The sequence below is a fragment of the Salmo salar genome, chromosome 07, assembly GCF_965601325.2.
Source record: "Salmo salar chromosome 07, fSalSal1, whole genome shotgun sequence".
Taxonomy (NCBI): domain Eukaryota; kingdom Metazoa; phylum Chordata; class Actinopteri; order Salmoniformes; family Salmonidae; genus Salmo; species Salmo salar.
In genome coordinates this window covers 42,209,796-42,225,672 of record NC_138297.1, presented here as the reverse complement: position 1 = coordinate 42,225,672, position 15,877 = coordinate 42,209,796, and positions in this window count along the sequence as shown.

Here is a 15,877-nt window from a genome sequence, read left to right as displayed (position 1 = left end):
TGCACAATGAGCACTTGTTGTCTCTCAAATACATCGTTACAGTTGTTGGTTAGCTAGCGAGCAAATCGTAGCCATAATTACCATAGACGTGACAGTAAAAACACCTCAAAACAAGACGTGGTATCAATAACAAGATGAAACTAGCTGAAAAAAGCCACCTACGATAGCCCACATGGCAGGTTCTTGTCATTGTTGCTAGCTTTCTGGCCATCCAGAATCACAACAACACACTGACTTCTGCCCCATTGAAGGGTGCGCATCGTTTTAGTGACGTCGTCAACTAACCCACCTCGACCAACTTAGATTTCATTGAATGACACCAACACCCATATGTGAACACAACACCTTCTCCCTCACACAGGTTCTCTCGTATAGTCTGAGCTCCTAGCATTGAGGTGAGCAACCTGAGAGCCAGGTTCTAATTATCAGCTCTGAGGAGAGAGGGAGGTGCTGCGCCAACACCGTGGCCCAGCGAGACCCTCCCTGGCTGGGGTCGGGAACCCCTGTGAACACCCCTCCAACATCACACGTGGAAGAAAGTGAGACATCGACTCATAGCCTTGCCCGACAGACTTTTACCCCACGATTAGAGGCATCAAAGCGGGGAGGCGGAGGCGGCGCTGTGAGGTGTAACAGGTTGTAACGGGTTCACGGCCGGGCAGCTGGAGGGCCAGACGGTAAACAGTTGTTGCTGGCTGTTGTCTTGAGCCCCAGACAAAGGCTCAGTGTGGGAAACAACAGCTACAGCTGGGGGAGCGGAGTGAGACATAGTGAGACATTGATCCAGAACCGCACACATTTGACACCCCTCTGAGGTCTCCACTGGTGGCCTCGCTTCAGCAGCCAATCCATGGCAGCCAGAAGTAGTAGTGGTGGTATTGTTTGGTTTGTAATGTCTATTTTAATTTGTTGTTTTTATTTTTTAATGTCTTATTCTGTAAACGTGATTATTATCATGTGCTCGGATTGGGTGAGAGTTTCTACATTATAATAACCTACACAGTATAAGGATATCATATAATATTATACAATATGTATAAGGCTATCAAACCAATCCCGTATTTATATTCTAATAACAATGTTAATGATGAGGAAAATGTAAAAGAAGGATGTCTCCTTTGAAAAAATAGAAGATTTGTGTTTGTGTTTATATATCAAAGTCTGTACAGAGGGACACATTAAATATATTAAAAAAGAAAAAAAGCGGTTGCCATTTTATCTCCTAAGTTCTAATAGTCAGTAAAAACATTAATTATTGATAAGGCTGGCAATTGATTAGTTAATCAGATAATGTAATTGAAAAATGAAAATCATCAGACTTGAGTGAGTGTCTGCTACATTCAAATCCACATGGGGGTAGTGGTGATGGTGTGGAGGGGGGGTTTCATTTCTTTGGGGATCGGCCCACGTAGAATTTCATCATTACCATGCCACACTATAAAAGCAGAGTGGTGATTAAAAGAACTTGATTGATTTGGCTCTCATTGGAATTAGCCGTCCTGTTCCGTCACGACTCTGTGTGTGTGTGTGTGTGTGTGTGTGTGTGTGTGTGTGTGTGTGTGTGTGTGTGTGTGTGTGTGTGTGTGTGTGTGTGAGTGAGTGAGAGGGAGGGAGGACCAGCAGTCGCAGCATGGCCGACTCTGGGAGAGTCGGTGTGTGTGTATATGTGTCGTCAAGAGGTGGCCCCACTCCCCCAGTTTTGACTCTCTGGCCGTATGCACCGCTCCGCACACACACACACTCTCTGCACCGCTCCACACTCCTCCAACCCACAGCACAGAAAGAGAGAGCCTCAGCACCAGCAGACACAAAAGCTATTGATTTTACTATCCACCACAATGAATGATAAATCCTTAGCCAATTTCTGAATTTAGAAATGAGTTCAATACTAATAATGATAGTGGAAGGGTTCTTTAAACTGTAGAGAATTGAGAGAGAGGAAATGGGCTAGAGAGAGAGAAAGATGGAGGAAGGGAAGATTTGTGTAGTGTTTGGCTTTGGAAGAAGAGTGGATATGACTTCTTGCCACGGGTGTAATTAAATAAAGATCACACCAATGGTTTTACAGTATAAATTACTACATTTTACTCTCAAATACAATTAATCTTATTTGACTTTCCTCAATGGACTGAGAAGCAGAATAGGGCTGTATTCTATATTCCGCTACTTTCTGTTTTTTTTAGCAACTGGCAACTTTTAAATGAAACTATTTAAAATTCACCTATTTTCATGCATCACTCTTCAGCTTTAATTACGCAATTTTCAATATACAGGAGTCTACCAAATTCATATGCAGTCTTATATTATTTCATGCCTCATAAAGATATATTGTAGCCAGTTTCACATTCTCCATACTGCTTTCCGCTAAACACGGTCTTCCATAAAACTAAAACAAGCACATAAATATACTAAACACTCACATTGTTTGGATGATTAAAAAAAAAAAAAGTCTGTCCAATTAAACAATAGACAAGCAGAAATGCAGGAACTAACCGTACTGTAACAATTATATAGTTTCTAATTTCTCCACACAAACATCATGGTTATTCAGATAACACCAATAAAACTTCAGAAACATCCATGTCAAACGTTGCAAGGAAACTTGCTATGTGTGTGTGTGTGTGTGTGTGTGTGTGTGTGTGCATGGCTGTGTGTATGCACCCCTGCATGTGTGTGCACATACATGTGCATATCTGCATACATGTGTGCGATCTCACAATTGTGCACACATGTGTGTGTAAGCACGCATGAGTTCATGCGTGCATACATGTCTGTGTGTGTGAGAGAAGGGGGGGGGGTAGTCTTTTATTTCGGCAGCATGCAGTCAGGCACACACAGTGGGGTGATGTGTGTTAATCAGAAGCCCTCTGCCCCTGCCGGGGTGTTAATTCGGGGCCCGTTAAAGAAAGGTGTAGATTAATAGATAAAGGAGGTCCATAGGAGGGTCAGCCTGATACGGACGCACGGTGTTCCGGGTGCTTGTCAGACGCCTGCTCGGATTAAGCTTCAGGTTCCTTCTCCATTGTGGAAGGTGAGAGGTTAACCATTTACCCAGTTCATTGGGCTCTCAATCAGGTTTTCAAGGTGGATGGTGGAATATCTACATAAAGACATAGCATCTGTATGCCCCTCAGGCTTCATTTGTATAGAGCTGAACTGAGGGCAATGCAATGCACTAGCAATATGCTACATGCCATTGGGGATTACAGGGACATTGAATATGGTGAAAGAAGGAATATCATGTATGTGTACACGTGTAAAACCACAATATATTAATTGGATCATATTTGTAAATGCAGAGACGGCGATGCGTTTGGAGAAAATATCTACAGGCTATCTGTGAATTCCTAAACCTTTATGTACCACAGGTATACATGTTAACGTGGGGCTCAACGCTTTACTCTTTCTCGTTTCAGGAATCCCTTGGAATAATGTATCAAAGGAGGAGAAAATCCCAGGGAGGAGGAAAGACAGGGGGAAAAAAGAGAGGGAAGGGATAAAATGCCGAACATGAAACTCTGCAAATTTGACTTATAACAAGCAAAATTACACCCTGCTGTCATTTAAATTATGGCTGCCCTCTATAAAGGTGTCTTTTAGGTGTGTTAATTGAATCCGGCACTATTTTCCAATAATAATCTGTAAAGTTCAGCCATCCATCCCTCACAGGATCCCTGCCGCGTGCCAGAGGAGGACGTATCTATTTCAGTGGCTTAATTTATTTTCATGATTCGCTGATAATGACTGCAGTGCAGGCTGTACATCAGAATTAACCTTCATTTCACTGAGGTATATTACAATGACAGTCTCAGACACATTTCACCTACACAAAGGGCATTCTCCCCTTCCCTCTCCCGCACTTTATAATCATCCTCAGCAAGACGAAGATTGTTTGATAGCCGATTAATTTTCATAGGAAATCAAGTGGCCACAGCCCCCCCCCCCCCCCCCCCAATGCCACCACACAAGCTTGTGCTTAGTGACTTTTCTGGCAATTAGGTATTTTATTTAATCTTTTCTCTTTTTTTCTTTCTAAATTGCATTTTTTTACTAACCCCCTCCCTCCCTTTCTTGATATCTCCGCCTGGTAATTTATTTTCGGGCGATGGCAACATAACAAAAGTCCTGTAAATTAATCAGGGACATCAAGCGTCAGCGAGAGGAGAGAGAGACGGGGGCCCTCTCTCTAATTTCTATGCAAACCATTAAGTGTCAGATATAAATGGTTTCAGTCAAAAAAATTCATTAGGGACGTGACGTCACATTTGAAGGAAGCGCCGGATCATCTCCGTCCTATTTCCTCCCTCATGAGCTCTTTGTTCTTCTAGCCTTTGTAGGATCTCGGCACTAAAAAGGCCCTATGCAAATTACAATAATAGATTTCGCTAAGCACCGCGGCGACGGCATGATAGCCTATTTAGAGTGAAACCAAAGCAACATTCAATTTATGGTATTAACCCAGGTTGCCAAAAAAGTGATTAAGAAATTACGGAGTTGGTCCTCACTGCATGAAGTTATTTTTCCACCCTCATTGACATGGCACCTATAATAAGGAAGGCTGATAATTGGAATATTCTAGAGAGCAGAGAGCAGCCAGGGCTCTGTTGGAGCTAAGAGCTGGGGGTGTGCTCTCTCTATTGCTCCTCTCTGAAGGCCTGAACCAAGAGTGCACACACACACAGTCTGTCTCTATGGTAGGGCATACACCTCTATTGGCAAGAGCACAGACTCACAGCCTGCAGGTATGTGTGTGTGTGTGTGTCCATCAAAGACACCGATCCTCAGCCCTGTCTGTGCCAGCAAATAAATATAATCAATCCTCCATTTACATACAAATGGGCTCTCCCCCTCTACCCCTAGTAATCTGCTGCCTTCTTCAGGGAGAAGAGTCATATTCACTCCATACTGCAATTTAAAATTTATCATCAGATGGTCTATTGATAGTTTTTTTCTCCTCCACTTCATTTTATTATTAGAGGATATTGAAGGCTTGTTGGGGCTGACGAGGCACATATGCTCCGTGATTTCCTGCCGCGAGGACATGATTATCACGACTATTGACATTGTCACTTCTCCCATCACTTATCATTGCTTACCGCCCCGTTTTCTCCTAAGATCTGGCTACATTATCATGCCGTTTAGATAATGTGTGTAAACGGTGGGGGACAGTGCCACCGACGTCCGTGTCACTAATGTGCCTCATTCACTCAGTGTCAAGTTGATGGGCCATGGACCCCTGAGAGCGTGTCAATCCCACTTTGGACAAACACCCTCCATCAAAATGATCAGTAACACTGGGGGCCGCCGAGACATTACTCACACAGTGGGGGTTTGGGTCAGAGAGAGAGACAGTCAGAGAGAGACGGCCCCACATGACCTTCATCATGTCTACTGATACAGCACTTGGGGAAAGGAGGGAGAAAGGTCCCATAAAGTATCTTTACCCTTTAAGAAATGGCCCTTTGATGCAAAACGGCGATAGCCGTCAATAGCGACCTACTGTATTGTCAACGTCCATCTTCAAAATGCAACTTGTCACCATGTAATTAATGTGTCAGAAGCAAGGCGTGATAACACATAAAATCATCCACCATCCGCCTACACTTTGGTAGATGCTTGATTGTGTAATCTTTGTTATACATTGGATAAAAACATTCAAAGCGATTGCACTATTAACCGTTTCAGTCACCCTTCTCTGGCCTTTTAATCAGGGTTTAATAGCCGTTATTAACTCATTAAGGACCCGCTGGAGAGCTGCTGTGACCTCCAACAAAAGTTAACACTCTGATGCAAGAGTTATTTCCTCATGTTCAATCATTTAATTGCGACCTATGCAAATTTGCTGCTGCTCGTTACCAAACCAGCTGAAATAATTAAGTAGAGTGGCTCAAATTAAAATACAAATGGGGAGATTTTTGCATTAGCCAGTATCCATCCCCCAAAAATCGATGCTATTAAAATTGGTTCAGTTGTTTTTAGTGAGCTCAGCAGCCTTGGCAGAATGTGCGTTCTCTGTTTAATATGAGGCCTCAAATATCCGAAAAATAGAAACTGTCACACCTACTCCCGCTCTCCCTCCCTGGCGCTCGAGGGCGCCAGACTGCCCAGCATTACGCACTCCTGCCACCATCATTACGCACACCTGCTTCCCTCGTCACGCGCATCAGCGATTCATTGGACTCAATCACCTGTGCTGTTACCTCCCCTATATCTGTCTGTTCCCCAGCTCTGTTCCCCGCTTCTGCATTAAATGTCGTATGTAGTTTTGTTCCCCCCGTTCTGACGCCGTTCCTGTCCTGTTCCATGTCCGTCGATAATTAAATGTTCACTCTCTGTACCTGCTTCTCTTCATCAGCGTCGGTTCTTACAAGAAACACATATTTACATGTTGTACATCAACACCACACGTGGACAATTTTCCAGCCTATGTTTGTTTCTGTCGAGCAATAAAACTTGTTAGGCCTCATACTGCATGTCTAATTTGTATACTCAAAAGCGGAAAAGAATTTCATCAACATCTAATTCCAGTAGAAGCGGTAATCGGAAGCCGGAGAGACAAGTGACCGTGTGTGTGTGTGTGTGTGTGTGTGTGTGTGTGTGAGTATGTGCATGTGTTTTGTGGGAGTGACAGTGTGTGTGTTTTGTGTGAGTGACAGTGTACCATGTGACTGCCGCCAGTGGAGTCTGACAAAGTAATGCAATTAGCTGCGATAAGAAACTGTTAAGATGTTTTTCTTTAGGTGTAAACAAAGATGTCATCAGCTTCAAAGATAAAACTGAAGTGAGAGAAATATGTCTGACAGCACTGCATATCTACAAAGACTGACTGTCACAAATAAATTACTATTATTCTCAAATTAATAATTATTTCCCCAGAAAGTGAACAGCTGTTTCCTGTCTTTTGTGACCGTTGTGTTGATGGAACAGAACCAGGAAGTGAGTTGGGATGTTGATAGTTTGTCCTACCATGTATCTGACTACAATTAATGGATATCAGTTTCAATCATGCCTCTCTACTGTATGTACAGTATGGGCTGTGAACAGAGTAAGACAAGCCAACAATAAGTATGTATTTATTTTATGTTAGAGTACTTCGAAATGAGTAGGCCTATCACTGTGGAAAGTATTCAAACACAATGGCAGGTGTACTGTGATAACCAGATACACAACAGATACAGTACAACTGTTGGTTGCCCTGCCATTTACAGAGAACTTGATGATGAAGCAGCAGTTTGTAAGGACAACACACCCCTGCCTGAGTGATATACCTAAGAGCATCCACGGGAGCAATCTGCATTCCCTCTCCCTTCTCGGCCTCAAGCAAAGTTCGATCTGGGAAAAAAAAAAACATATCAAATTAACCAAAACTGTCACTCAGGAATTACAACGGGACTGAATACTGCAAAATATGTTCTTTGAAGTCCTCATTTCAGCAAAAATTATATAAATATAAAATTGACTTTATATCTAATTAAAATGATAACTGCATTCTCATTTTTCTAACTCTCCATATCCTCAGGGCCAATAGGGATAGAGTGAGTTTTTTCCCTTTTTGCAGCCTTTCAGTCTCTCTCACTCTCTCCTCCACCGTGGCTTTCTCTCTCTCCTCCTGAACTGCTCCTACAGCAATATCACATCATTACCATCTCCCCAGCTGAGCTGCAGCCAGCCGTTATCATGCAGCATTATTAATCTTCTTGTCTTATCAACTTGCAAATCACAAACCATTGAGCCTTATGGCGTGGTTTTGGGTTGGCCGTTACTCATTTTGTAGGTCTACCTAGCCTCCCGGTCACCCCCTAAATCACCTGACGATTGTCAGTCTCTTACTTTTGCCCTGGCCCCTGTGGCCCTGTACTGTAGCAGTGGCAGGAATCCACGTCTCTCTTTCTCTCTCTATCCTTCACTTTCTCTCTCTTTCTATTTTCTCCCTCTCTCCATCCACCCTTGCTTTCTCTTTCTCGCTCGCTCTCCGTCCTACCCTTTCTCCATCTCTCTCTCTCTTCATCCTCCCCCCCCGCTCTCTCTCCCTCTCCCTCTCTTTTTAAAGAGAGGGCCCCTGCATTTGAAACGAGGAGACAGTGAGGAGGACACATTTCATTAATGGAGAATTAACATCGCACTGCTATGAGTTGACCTCTTTTCCTAACACGTATATGTCCAAGTCATTCTAGTCATTTTTTCCCCCTGCCATTAGTATTCTGGGTGGGATAAAGCAGAGCAAGGCAGAGCAGAGAACAGCCAACAGAACAAAGTCGGGGAAAGTTTCTTGAAAGCGCCACCACTGACCCTGCGATCCTGTTTTTCACTTAAGTTAAACATTTTTTTTTACTAAGGCTAAAATATTCAATGTGTTGGAAATGCAGTGTGGCTAATGCTATGCTATTTGAGGAAAATATGTGGGTAAAGAGCATGTGTGTGTGTGTGTGTGTGTGTGTGTGTGTGTATATTTGAATTTGCATTTCCTTTGAAAAGTTTGCATGATAAATGACTTTTTCTCGCCCTCAGCTCATTAAACGCTCTACAACAGGTAGCGACCATTAAATATTAAGCAGAAGACAAACTGTTCTATGTGCACATACCCACACACCGGCCAAGTCTATGTGGACCAAAGTACTAATCCACCATCTCATCTCATTTAACATCAGTTAAAACCGACAAATCTGTTTTAACTTCGTTAATTTTGATTTAATCATTCGGAATTATTTACAGTAGAACATGAGGGATTTCGATTTCAACATTGACTTAATAATGGTGAAAAATACTAGTTGTCAGACAACATTTACGATGCAAAGTAGTCTTTCATTCCAGTAATGTAATTGACAGCCCCTATAAGCATTGGAAACTTCAAAAGAGAACTTCCTCAACAATTTGGATGAAGAGTAGACCTAGGTTACTTTTAAAAACACACACCGACCCTAACACACAGCATTAAGGCTTTCGCAGTGGAAGATATTTTAGAGGAACATTTTCCAGGAAGACGTGGCCAACATGATAATTCCCAAAGCTTACCTAATCAATTCTGCAGGCTTCATCTGCCTCCTATCAGGCCCTTAGAAGAAATCAGCTCTGTTATACCTCAAGAACACTTATAAATAATGAAAATAGTTTCTTAAAAAGAAAAGACCGCTTAAGGACAAAATGTTGATTACAAAAGTGCCTTTTATCCATGTATTCATATTTTAGGATTCTCAAGATGCAAGACTCTGGGTGAGGTACTGCTAGAAAGAGATACTCCATCTGACCAAAAATGAACTCGAGATTTTTCAAAAGTGCTGACAGTACGAAAAACAGACAGACAGGTGTTATTTGGATATAGACATTCAGATTCAAGTCTCTCCATGCTATCACTTTGATCTTGTGTGTATCACCTTGTCCTTGAAACTGGTCTGAACTCTGTAGTTTACAGCAGGCAGCACACCATGGTCGACCATTAATCCAATATTAAAGTCATCCATCTTTGAAGGGGCAATCTGCGATTGCTCCATCAATTTTTGGACTTTTAAATTAATGACATATAGCCACTGAAGAATATAACTTATAAATGCCTCATCGGCTTAGTTCAATTGTCGTTCCTTATCAGAACCCAAAATATAAGCTTGTTTTACTCCATTGTTTATAAACAATGCCATTGCAAACAAACTTTAATATCATGGATGGTCAGTCCTTGTATCAATAGCGCTGTCTATGAATTTGAGAGTGGTTCCATTTCTCCAGCCCCTTCCCTCAGCTGGTTACCAACAGTGGCAGGGTGGCCACTTTGTTATTGGTTGAACTTTTGCTTTAAACACAGCCTGAATTCACCTCAAAAGTTTCAAAAGAGTACAGCCAAACTCAGGAGGTATTTGATCATCTCCAGATGACTAGTCATTTATAACATAATATGTGTACCTGTGTGTGTGTGTGTGTGTGTGTGTGTGTGTGTGTGTCTATGGGCGCAGTACCTCCGTTGTGTGAGTAAATGGAGAGAGTTAAAACACTGAGACAAAGCCGAAAAGACCTTACATGTTTAACAGCATGTGTCCTATTTTGTCGTGCTATTGCTATGCAGAGGCAGTACCAGAGGGACAAGGCAGACTTTTTATGCCGGTCTATAAATTAGAGCGCTTGTGGGTTGATGAGCAGTGAAGGGGAATCGTGCCTGAATCCCGGGTGAAGCTGCTGTGAAGGGAGCGGTGACGGAGATAGGCAGCTGGGGCCCTAAAAAGTACAAAACTATTGTGGCCAGAGGACAGAAGCACACACACAAATGCAGACATGCACACGAAGACGCATACACACACACACAGACCACCCTAAACACATGAAACCCCTCACACACGCTCAAATCCTCATGATGGCTATCCTCTATCCTGTATGGCTCTTCCAGATAGAAACAGCCGCTGGGTTTCTCTCCACATACTAGGAGACTGAGAGGTATATGCTGGCCTTACATTGCCAGCAGGTTCGGGTTCTACGCTCCTCTCGTTTCCTTCAGTGAGGATTTACATTCTGCTCCTGGCAGGTCGACCAACAAATTGACCAGGAAACCACAGGAGATAGGCTGGAGGCTTTGGCTGAGCTGAGGGGGGAGAACTGCTCAGAGAACAGCCTCCCTCAGTGGAACCACTGATCAGTGTCAAGGTTTCCAGTGGGAAGGCTAAGGGAGTCGGAGCAGTGGACGAAAGGCTGGCAGGCAGGCTGGCTGACTGCATACGGACCTTCCAGGGACCTGGTGGGACTCAGAGGCCAGTGTCCCCCCAGCGGCAGCCTGCAGGCCAGAAGCCCGGGGCTATCGCTCCACAAATCAGCCCCGTTTTCCAATCAAACATGGGAACCAACCAGGAAACCAGGCCCACAGAGTTCCTTATAACAGTGAATAATTTACCACACAGAAAGGTCGTCACACCAAACGGACGAATTTCTCTCTTTGGAAAAAACATCTCCAGGCCCCATTGGCCCGGTCGGTCTGTCTCCAATCCTCAGAAGTACATCTCAATCTTTAATGCACTGATAAAAAGAAAGGGAGGGGAAAAAGATGGAGCACATGGAAAGCCCGAGCGTGAGTGTAACATTTGTAGATTTTTACATTTAGGTTTATTAAAGGGGAACTGCAACCGCTGATTTGGCCTCGTATTTTGGCTTGCTCCTCAAGAAATGCTGGCTGCCATGACAGGAGCCAAACGTGAGTTGGCTTGGGGGTGTGGTTTGATGTGCGTGTTTCTTGGGCGTGTCCTTGCCACCACCAAGACACATCCGTCTGTCAGAACCTTGCACGCAGCCGTTTCCCCCCAAGCAATCACAACAAACAAACCTCCTGCAGGTAGAGTTGAATAACAACAGGAATATGTATGCTGAGATGCCGGAGGAAGCTTTGAATAGGTCAGTAGATATAATATAAGCCATTTAGCAGACACTTTTATGCAAAGCGACTTACAGTCATGCATGCATACATTTTATGTATTGATGGTCCCGGGAATCAAACCCACTACCCTGACGTTATAAGCGCAAATGCTCTACCAACTGAGATACAAAGGGCAGAGTAATACGAGAAGATGTGATTGCTGAATTTATGTAGATATTCTAAACTAAGTGTTTTGATAACTTTCAAATGTAGTAACAGGTCCATGTAGAATAAACAACCCTTTACACAATACTATAGAAATAGTATTCTGCTAATATAACAATGTGCACCTTTCACCTTTCATTGTCATTCCCAGCTGATGTCTTTCTCCCTCCCCATATTGACTGATACCATTCAACTCAATAATAAAAGAAAAAAGACAATACAAGTAAAAGTTGACTCCGTAATGCGGAGTGCCAGGTCTCACTCAATTTAGAGATATCAGTATCAAGCACGTCAGTCAATCTAGACTTCATCACGTCATCTTGCAAGTCTCCATGTGCTGGCTCCATACATGTTTCTGTGAACATATACACGTTCCCTGCTCTATTACCAACGGCAGATTGGATAGGTAATATCTGACACACAAACAGGTACTAATGTTGAAGTTTAAACAGGTAAGACAAAACCTACCCAATTATAATCTCGCAATCAAACGACCGAGGCTGGCGTCTGGCAAAAGCATCTCCAGTCCTCTCCATCTGTAAAAATAGGCAGAGTTGTGGCAGAGTTCATTAGTGACGCATGGAATAAAAAGGGTGTTGCAAATACTGGACATTTCTGCGGTACTGTATAATTATGTATTCCCCTTCAGCACCACATTGTGGATGTGTTGAGTGCCAGGTCTCTCCATTCAGAGACGTCAGTATCAAGTCTGTCTGTCGGTCAGGACTCTATCACATAATGTTGCAAGTCTCCAAGTGCTAGCTCCATAGATGCATCTGTGAATTGTTTTTTCCCCCTCATCAATCTACACACAATACCCCATAATGACAAAGCAAAAACGGGTTTTACATTATTTTTGCTAATTTTTAATTTACAAAAAAACAGAAATATCACATTTACATAACTATTCAGACCATTTACTCAGTACTTTGCTGAAGCACCTTTGGCAGCAATTACAGCCTCAAGTCTTCTGTCAGGTTGGATGGGGAGTGTCACTGCACAGCTATTTTCAGGTCTCTCCAGAAATGTTCGATCGGGTTCAAGTACAGGCTCTGGCTGATCAACTCAAGGACATTTAGAGACTTGTCCCGAAGCCACTCCTGAGTTGTCTTGGCTGTGTGCTTAGGGTCATTGTCCTGTTGGAATGTGAACCTCCACCCCAGTCTGAGGTCCTGAGCGCTCAGGAGTAGGTTTTCATCAAGGATCTCTCTGTACTTTGCTCCGTTCATCGTTGCTTCGATCCTGACTAGTCTCCCAGTCCCTGCCGCTGAAAAACATCCCCATAGTATGATGCTGCCACCACCATGCTTCACCGTAGGGATGGTGCCAGGTTTCCTCCAGACGTGAGGCTTGGCATACAGGCCAAAGAGTTAAATCTTGGTTTCATCAGACCAGAAAATGACCAGTCTTGAGGTGCCTTTTGGCAAACTCCAAGAGGGCTGTCATGTGCTTTTTACTGAGGAGTGGCTTCCGTCTGGCCATTCTACCATAAAGGACTGATTTGTGGAGTGCTGCAGAAATGGCTGTCCTTCTGGAAGGTTCTCCCATCTCCACAGAAGAATTCTAGAGCTCTGTAATGTTGACCATCTGGTTCTTGAACAACTCCCTGACCAAGGCCCTTCTCCCCCGATTGCTTAGTTTGGCCGGGTGGCCAGCTCTAGGAAGAGTCTTGGTGGTTCCAAACTTCTTCCATTCATGAATGATGGAATGAATTAAGTGGGAAACTGTCACCAAAGTCAGCCCAGAATGAAAGTTCTTTCGAACATGACAGTACCTGTGTGTTTGTTTCGCTGTCCTGGTCCACCCAGGCCGCAGGTAAGGTCAAGGATAGCAGGGTTCGGTACACAAATCTGGTTCTCGGTAGGTCCAGGTCTAAACGCCAACAGGTAAGTCCAAAACAGTCCAGCTCGTACACGGTAAATCCAGCCAATGTAGATTGTCTCTTTCTCTATGGTTCATAGATCCTTCCCGCCCTCTCTCTCTTCCTGGTTTTTCTTGACCTTTTATCTGTGGGTCGGCTCCACCTTCTGAGGGTTCCCCTTGCTTCTGGGAATTGTAGCTTTGGCAGTCGGCCATTTTGTGATCTGTAGTTCTGATCGGGGTGGCCATTTTAGTGATCGGGCAGAGCCCGTTTATTAGTTCTGCCCTCACATATCTGCCATTTATCACTCGACCCCCTTCTTTGCCACACATCTCCCCCCCTAGATCCGACCCCCTAGGTCGGGCTACCGCAGCAAAATATGCGTGCATGCGGGATAACCCATCCACATTTCCCATTTCCTTTCCTGCTCTGTGTTTCAAGTCAAAGTGAAACGGTTGGAGACTCAAAAGCCACCGCATCACCCGAGCGTTCTTCTCTTTAGCCCTATGCATCCAGGTGAGTGGTGCATGGTCACTGATGAGGGTGAAATGGCGCCCCAGCAGGTAGTATTTCAGGCTTTCCAGAGCCCACTTTACTGCCAGCGCCTCTTTCTCAACAACTGAGTAGTTGGTTTCCCGTGGTTCCAGCTTCCTGCTTAAAAACAGGATGGGGTGTTCCACCCCTTCTACCTCTTGGGACAGCACTGCTCCCAAGCCGACCTCTGAAGCATCCGTCTGAACCACAAACTCTCTCTCAAAGTCTGGTACCACCAGCACTGGATTACAGCAGAGGGCCTCCTGTAATGTCCTAAATGCTTTGGTGGCCTTTTCATCCCACTTGACCATGTTTGGCCCTCTGGCTCTAGTCATGTCGGTGAGTGGGGCGGCCACTGTGGCATAACTTGGGATGAACTTCCGGTAGTACCCGGTCAGCCCTAGGAAGGCTCGAACCTGCTTCTTATTTACTGGTTTCGGCCATTCTCTAATTGCCTCCACCTTCTTACGTTGGGGTTTGATTAATCCTTTTCCCACTGTGTATCCCAGATACTCAGTTTCCTCTAACCCCACATAACACTTGGCAGGGTTCGCTGTGAGCCCTGCCTTTCTAAGGGCGTCTAACACTGTCTGTACCCGGGGTAAGTGGGATTCCCAATCTGGGCTGTAGATCCCCACGTCATCTAAATAAGCTGCGGCGTATGCTTGGTGCGGTTTTAGGACCTTGTCCATGAGCCGTTGAAAGGTGGCTGGGGCCCCGTGTAGGCCGAATGGCATGACGGTGTATTGAAACAAACCGTCAGGGGTTGCAAAGGCTGCCTTTTCTTTGGCCCTGGGGGTCAGAGGAATTTGCCAGTACCCTTTTGTCAGGTCCAGGGTCGTAATGTACCGAGCTTTACCAATTTTCTCCAGTAGTTCGTCTACTCTGGGCATGGGGTAGGCATCAAACTTGGAGATTTCATTTACCTTCCGAAAGTCGTTACAGAACCGCAAAGACCCATCGGGCTTGGAGACCATCACAATTGGGCTAGACCACTCACTATGTGACTCTTCGATCACTCCAGCTGTCAACATTTTCTCCGTCTCTGCTCTAATCGCTGCCTGTCGAGCCTCGGGTACCCGATATGGCCTCATGCTCACTTTTCTCCCTGGTAGGGAAACGATATCATGAGCTGTAACCTCAGTTCGGCCGGGTACCTCTGAAAACACATCTCTGTTTTTCTGGATCAGGGTCTTTACTTCCTGTACTTGTGCTGGGGACAAAGTAGGTGAAATATTTACTTCGGCTGTCTCCTGAGTGTGTGTGGGGTACGTGACCATTAGTGTTTCTCTCTCTCTCCATGCTTTTAACAGGTTTATGTGATATATCTGTTCCTGGGGCCGTCGACCTGGCTGTCGGATCCGATAATTAACTTCTCCTATTCTCTCCAGTACTTCATATGGTCCTTTCCATGTGGCTAGTAGTTTGCACTCTACCGTGGGGATCAGCACTAACACCTTATCTCCCGGTTGAAATTCCCTCAGGGTAGCCTGCCGGTTATAAGTGTGCCGCTGGTGCTCTTGTGCTTGTCTCATGTGCTCTCTGACGATGGGCATGACTGTGGCTATCCTGTTTTGCATTGCCGTGACGTGCTCTATGACACTAGTATACGGGGTGGATTGGTGTTCCCAGGTTTCCCGGGCAATGTCTAAGATTCCCCGGGGGTGCCTCCCATATACCAGCTCGAAGGGAGAAAACCCCAGCGAGGCTTGAGGAACCTCTCTAATGGCAAACATCAGATATGGCAACATGCAATCCCAGTTTTTCCCATCCTTGTCGATTACCTTCCTGAGCATTGACTTCAGGGTCCGGTTGAATCTCTCAACCAGCCCGTCCGTCTGTGGATGGTAAACCGATGTCCTCAACTGTTTCACCTGCCACAATTTACAAAGGTCCGCCATAAGGCGGGACATAAAGGGGGTCCCCTGGTCAGT